This window comes from Talpa occidentalis, unplaced genomic scaffold (assembly GCF_014898055.3).
Source record: "Talpa occidentalis isolate TD23 unplaced genomic scaffold, MPIMG_talOcc4v2.1 talOcc4.11, whole genome shotgun sequence".
In the NCBI taxonomy this organism is placed as follows: Eukaryota; Metazoa; Chordata; class Mammalia; order Eulipotyphla; family Talpidae; genus Talpa; species Talpa occidentalis.
The window spans coordinates 15,214,582-15,221,334 of record NW_023601104.1 but is presented as its reverse complement, the minus strand read 5'-3'; the positions used below and the strand labels follow the sequence as shown (position 1 = coordinate 15,221,334).

Here is a 6,753-nt window from a genome sequence, read left to right as displayed (position 1 = left end):
TTCTGAGAGTTTTAAAATCGAAGTAATCTGAGAGGATGCTCACTGCTAGAAAGATGTTGGAGAGTAAATCCAGCTAGAGACGAAAGAATTTTCTGAACATGCTGCCTTTCAGTTTAGGCTCCAAAAAGACCAGGACTTTGAACAAGGACCACTAAGTAGAGTGAGAGCTATGGTGAAGAACTAAGGGCAGAGCCAACATAGTTCTAACACCAACATCTCAACAAGATCAGTAAGATTCTTATGCCTTTCAGAACAGAAGTGATCAAGCTTTAGAGTGAGATAAGATAATCAAGAAATGGCAGTGGGGCCTCCCTGATGGCTCAGCGGTTAAAGTCTCAGCACTATCAAGTTGTCACCAGCCACTGCTGCCTGAGTTCAATCCCTGGCCAGAGAACTAACCCTTAAGGTGCAGTAGACCTCTCCTGTCTCCCCACTGCTCTCCTCAACAGTATATTTCAGTCAGTCCACCTGTTCTACTCCTCATTCTGTCTCTAGTAAATCTTCTCATCCCCTGCACCTCTGGCCTATACTCCAGTTCTTGTATACATAAATAAATAAATAAAATAAATATTGTTTAAAAAAAGAAACTCAGCAGTGTATCTGTCACACTATTTGACATACAATCAAAATGTAGGCTATGCAAATAAGCAAAAATAAAATGGGATCCTACATCAAGAAAAATAAGACAGACACAATTCCGCAGAATGCTCAGATTTTAGACTTAGAACTTTAAATCACTCATATATATCAATTAAATATAAGTAGAAAAAAACCTGTGCAGAATATAAACAGATAAAGAGTTTAGGAAGGAAATGGAAGCTTTAAAAAATAGATACTGAGAACTGGCATCTAGGAGCAGATCACTTTGCTTCTCCCTAAAAATGAACAGAGACAAGAAATTGAACTTTTATGCCCAAGAAAAACAGATTTTTTCATCCAGTACTTCTCCCAGATTGTCAAGGTGCTGACTGAGGGTGAGCTGGAATGCTCTAAGAGAGAAGATGCTATTGCTCAAGGAGGTCCTCTAGTACAATGCTATGAGAGGCAAGTGCCATCAGCATTTGACTGTGCTGATGGCATTTCAGGAGCTGGAAGCAGGATGCTCAGAGTCTCCTGTGAGCTCTGACTGCAGGCTTATGTGTGGAACCACTCCAAGTTTTCTTCCTGGTGTCAGATGACATGGATTCATCCCTTACCCAACTGGGGTGGTCATGCAGGTACCAAAAGCCAGGCATAGGTTTGGATGCCATCAATGCCATCAATGAGGCTATGCTTCTGGAAGCAAGTATCTATAACTTGCTGAAAGTCTACTGTTGGGAGCAGTCTTATTACCTGAACTTGAAGGAACTCTTCTTGCAATATGCCTATCAGACTGAGATTGGACAGACCCTGCACCTGATCACAGCTACCCAGGGCAATGTAGATCTTGGCAGAGTCACTGAAAAGAGGTAAAAATCTATTGTCAAGCACAAGACTTCCTTCTACTCCTTCTACCTCCCTGTAGCTGCTGTCATTGCATTGATGGAGGGCAGGAGCATGCCAGCAAATCTCTCTGCTAGATTTGGGAGAACACTTTCAGATCCAAGATGATTATCTTGACTTCCTTAGGACCCCAGTGCAACTGGTAAGAATGGTATTAACATCCAAGACAACAAATGCAGCTGACTGGTGGTTCAATGCCTGCAGTGGGCCTCTCTGGAACAGTGCCAAATCCTATGGGAGAATTATGGGCAGAAGAATGCAGAGATGGCATGGGGGAAGGCACTATATGAGGAGCTGTATTTGCCACTGTGTTCATGCAATATGAGGAAGATAGTCACAACTGCTGTATGAATCTCATTGAGCAGCATGCCATGCCCCAGCCCCTGTCCATCTGCCTGGGACTAGCACACAAGATCTATAAGCAGGAAAGTGACCTAGAGAGTGAGGGCTGGAAGGGGAGAGTCTCAATAAATTATTGTCTAACCTCAGAAAGACAGAGAAACAGAAATTCTAGATCTAAAAATTTTCAAATAATTTAATGAGAGCACTTAAGAGCAAACTGGCATAGCAGATAACATATCAACATATCAATAAGCATATATTATACAACCTGAAGCAATTGAGAAAAAGAAATAAAATCAGAAAAAGTATCCAAGATCTTGGAAAAACAATAGTATAATTCAGTTTAATATCCAAGAAAGAGACAAGAAAATGAATGTGGAAAATGTACAAAAACAATAGCAAAAATTTCATAATTGATGAAATACATCAACCAGATGTAAGAAAGACAGTAATCTGCAAGCTATATAAATACAAAGAGGACATTAATGGTGCCCAAGGCAAAACTAAGTGTGATAGAAAATTAACAAAGTCTTTTAATTTAAACTTGTGCGAGAGAACAACACATCTGCCATCATTTCAATGTCAGCAAGAATTCAAAAGCCTTAAAAAGGAGAATAATTTTTATAGAATAAAAGAAATAATGAGATAGTCATGAATTGGTAAGCATGCTATCAATGTAGGAATTTTGGAAGTGTGAAGACTGCCTAACTGACCTGCAGTTTGATTTGTTGGCTCCTGTTGGCTACAAGAGGGAAGTAGGGCAGCTTGGGAACCTTTCAAAAGAGGAAGGATTGTTAAATATTTGGGGTCGAAGATTTTCTGTGGCTTAGCCATGTTCTGGAACAAGTGGAAGTTTGTTAGATGCTCTGTGTGTGTGTGTGTGTGCGTGTGTGTGATCAAACTGTCATTATGGTCCTTTTGCAGGGGTGTCTACCATACCAGACATTTTCTTAATGGAAAACTCATGAAATCTGGAGTTTAGTTACTAGTATATACCAAAATATACTTAGATCCTTAGTTTTGACAAACATACCATAAGGTGTTAACAGTGGGGGAAGGTGGTTGAGGGATATATAAGAACTATATACTATCTTTCCAAATCTTCCCTAAGACTATAATTATTCCAAAAAAGTTTAAATGCTCATCATAACTTATCTGGGAAATGGATATCAAAAGCACAGGGAGATACTGTAGCCATCTGTGAGAATGACCCATATCAGAAGACCAGAAACAAGTGTTCGTGAGGGTGTGAAGGGAAAAGGAAACTTTGCATACAAGTAGACTAGTCTAGACCCTATGAAAAACTCTATGGAGGTTCCACAAAATATTACAAATAGATTTACCATATTATCCAGCAATTCCATTCCTAGGTATCTGTCTGAAGAATGCAAAAACACTAATTCAAAGTGATACATGCACTCCTATGTTCATTGCAGCACTACTTACAATAGCCAAGTTACAGATCCAATTTAGTAACCCAACAACTTATGAGTGAATTAAGCAGATTTGGTATAAATAAACAATGGAACACTACTCAGCTATAAAAAGAGATGAATTCTTGCCATCTGCACCAACATGGATAGAGTTAGAAAGGAGTATGCTAGGCAAATTAAGTCAGAAAGAGTAAAGTATCAGTTGATTTCACTCATATGTGGAATATAGAGAAACAAAACAAAGGAATAAACAAAAATGAAACAAACCCTATACATCTAACTGTGGAACTGAGGCTACCAGCATTGTAACTGTTGTAAATACTTACAGCAGAAATTATTTAATTGAAGAAAAGGGTTTATTTTTAAAAACAACCTTATTCTTTCTTTAGCTGAGACAGTCCATCTACTTACTCATTGCCACCATTTTCCCATTTCCTTATCTCACACAAAAAAAATATTTCTAGGAGTGAGGAGTGTCAACAACAGAGTACACCAGAAAATTAATGAGAATGGATTCATCAAGCTTTTATGATCAGGAGACTATTCAATGCAGAGGAACCTTTCATTGAAAAAGAATGTGGGGTTTTATAGAGATAACCTACACTGAGATCACTGTGTACTAGGTGGATGGAAACTTTAAAAAGTTTTGGTGCTTGTGTTTACCTGAAGTTAGGAGCTGTCATCAGATACCTCCCCTTTAAAAAATTGTATTAATTTTTAATGAGGTAACTTTGGTTTACAATACTATATACAAATTGGAGGTATAGGTCATGCTTCTCCAGATATGTACTCGCTCACCATCAAAGCACCTATAATCCTCCAACACAGTCCATTAGACTCTCTCTCTACTTGCTCCCTGCTCCTCTGGTAACCTCAATTCTGTAGTCTTATTTCTAGGATTTGTTTTGATTTAGTTTTGTCTATTCATTGTTTTGTTTATTTACATTTCATGTATGAATAAAGTCATCTATCATCTGTCTTCTTCCTTCTGACTACCTTCTTAATGAAGTAGCTGCCATCTTTGCAAACATATATAATGAGCAGGAATTTATAGAGCACATCTTTCAGATTGCCTTTCCACTATTGTCCATTTCTGTCTACTCCCTCACTAATCCCACTTTCCTGCTATTGGAGCCATACTCAGTAACACAAATAAATAGGAGGCAATGGTGGCTGCCAATACAGACTTCCTAAATAAAGCTTTATGTTTACCCAACTGTAAAAATAAGCACTTCATAGACAACTTTTCAAGATGATAACTAATGCATAAAGTAAGGTTGAAGCATATCACACTATTATATAGTATTTATTTTATTTCCTTAATATGTTCTAGAGATACCCAATAGCTTTTTATGTGATTTTTTTTTTACTCCGTTTAAAGAGAAGCTATAAAACAGATGGATGTCCTGCTGACAACCACCCAGGAGGCCAGCTTCTGTGAGATCTGTGGGAAAGCTGAAAGCAGCATCAAAGTGATGAGGGGCAGTAACACAATTCCTATTAACAAATAATAGAATCTGTATATCCTGCACCTCCAAAGAGGAACTTACCTGCTGCATGCCTTTTCTTACTATTTGTTTTCACTTAAAAGGCTATTAAAGGCTTCTCTACTCTTAGAATAGAGCACATATTCTCCTTGTGCCCATTATCAGCCACAATAAGTAGATTTGAACTTGGAGACTCAGGCACTTTAATTGCTACTATGCACTTTCTCAGGTTATAAAAAGAAAATATCAACTTTTATGTGTCCCCTTGTTATGGTCTATGTAGTGTAGCAGCTCTTTATTCTCCTAAAGGCTCAGTCTTTACAAAAGAAAAATTGGTCTGATGGTGTTGTTTATATTTCAGGAAAATCAATAGTCAAACTTAAAAGGTGATCTCACTCGAAACATCAGAGAAAGTCTGCATATTAAATAGATACAGAGGGGCAGCAGTTTGCTTCCTGTGGTTATAATGACCTAAAAGGGAAGATACTGAAACAAGACAGAGAATTACCTAATTGTAAGTGTCGAGTGACTTTGTTAACTTGCTCTAGACATAGCCAATCTCAGAATTTGGCCATTGAATAGTGCAAAGTACATATGTAAAATAAGTAGGTATGTATATGTGTGTATGCATATATGTATGTATTTTATTCTTGGTTTTGTCATTTACAAGTTGTATGACATTGAGCAATTTGCATAACCTGTCTGTGCCCCATTTCTTCAGACATTAAATAATAGGATCTATTTCATATTGTTGTTATATTAATAAAAGACATTGTATATATAATGCTTAACCTAGCATATTGTAGGCACACAAAAAAAATGTTTTGTTTTTCCTTTTATGTTCTTCATAATTTTATTCTGATTATACAAGCAAGGACAAAGGCTTTGGGATCTTTCTTGTGTCTTCAAAGAACTAGTTCTTAATTTGTTTTTTGTGTCATGAATTTTGAGAATGGGATGAACACTGAATTCTTCCTACTCTCAAATTTACATGCACATTGCCCCTTATATACTATATATTCAAGTTAGCTTAAAGCCTCTGTGATAGACTCACTTCTGTCCTCCAGAAGTGAATCCTGTAATATTCAATTTTCAGACATGCCCTAAGTGCTGTTATTAAATATTGAGACTTGTGTAAGAGGCAGATGAGGTCAATGGAAGTGATTTTCTATTCTGAGTGAGGGGTTCAATAGTGTTTTCCCCATTTCAAGAGGACAAGGCAATTCAGGGATTTTCCTTGGACATGGTATTGGGAATATGACTTATTATCCAGTATGGTAGATTTTGGAAGCTTATAATTAAAATAAAAAAATGGCAAAATCTCTTGAATTAACAGCCTACCAAGGGGGCTCCCTGATGGCCTATGGGTTAAGTCTTAGCGCTAAGAGCCTGAGTTCAGCCCCCGACCAAGGAGCTAATCCACTTATGATGGCACGGCAGACCTCTCCTGTCTCGCCTGCTGCTCCCCTCAGCAGTGTATTTCAGTGGATCTGCCTGCTCTGCTCCCTACTCTATCTCTGGTGAATCCTCTCACCCCCTATACCTCTAGCCTATACCCCAGTTCTTCTACACAAAAACAAAAAAACCCACAAAAAACAACAACCTACCAAGTGTGACCATTGTTCTGGGAATATGTTATTTTCAGTTGATCACTATCTTTTTGACATTACGGGCAATTTTTTGAAACAATAGCTAATGCTGTGACTAAAGGTGTTATTTGTGTATGGTAATATTCTTTTAGAAAACTTTTACAATAATAAAGATGAAAGCAGTGGATTTATTTGATCCATAAATAAAAGACAGGAATGGACCAATTAATAAGAATGGAATTAAGAAATGTATATAGTGTTTTTGGCTACTGCTGTTTGGATAAAAATATATTCAGTTTTATTTTTTTCTTAACCACAAGGACTAAGGCTGGCCCATACAACTACAGTGAGGCTGGAATTAGTTCTGTCAACTTAAGTCTTTCATTCAATTACCACTCTTCTATTGCATTAGTAAGTTTT

The 6,753-nt window shown here is 37.4% G+C and overlaps 1 pseudogene; it reads left to right on the top strand.

Annotated features, from left to right (window-relative positions):
* Positions 1-851: 851 nt before the first annotated feature.
* Positions 852-6,753, top strand: part of LOC119239556 (farnesyl pyrophosphate synthase-like) — an 86,492-nt pseudogene continuing 80,590 nt past the window's right edge.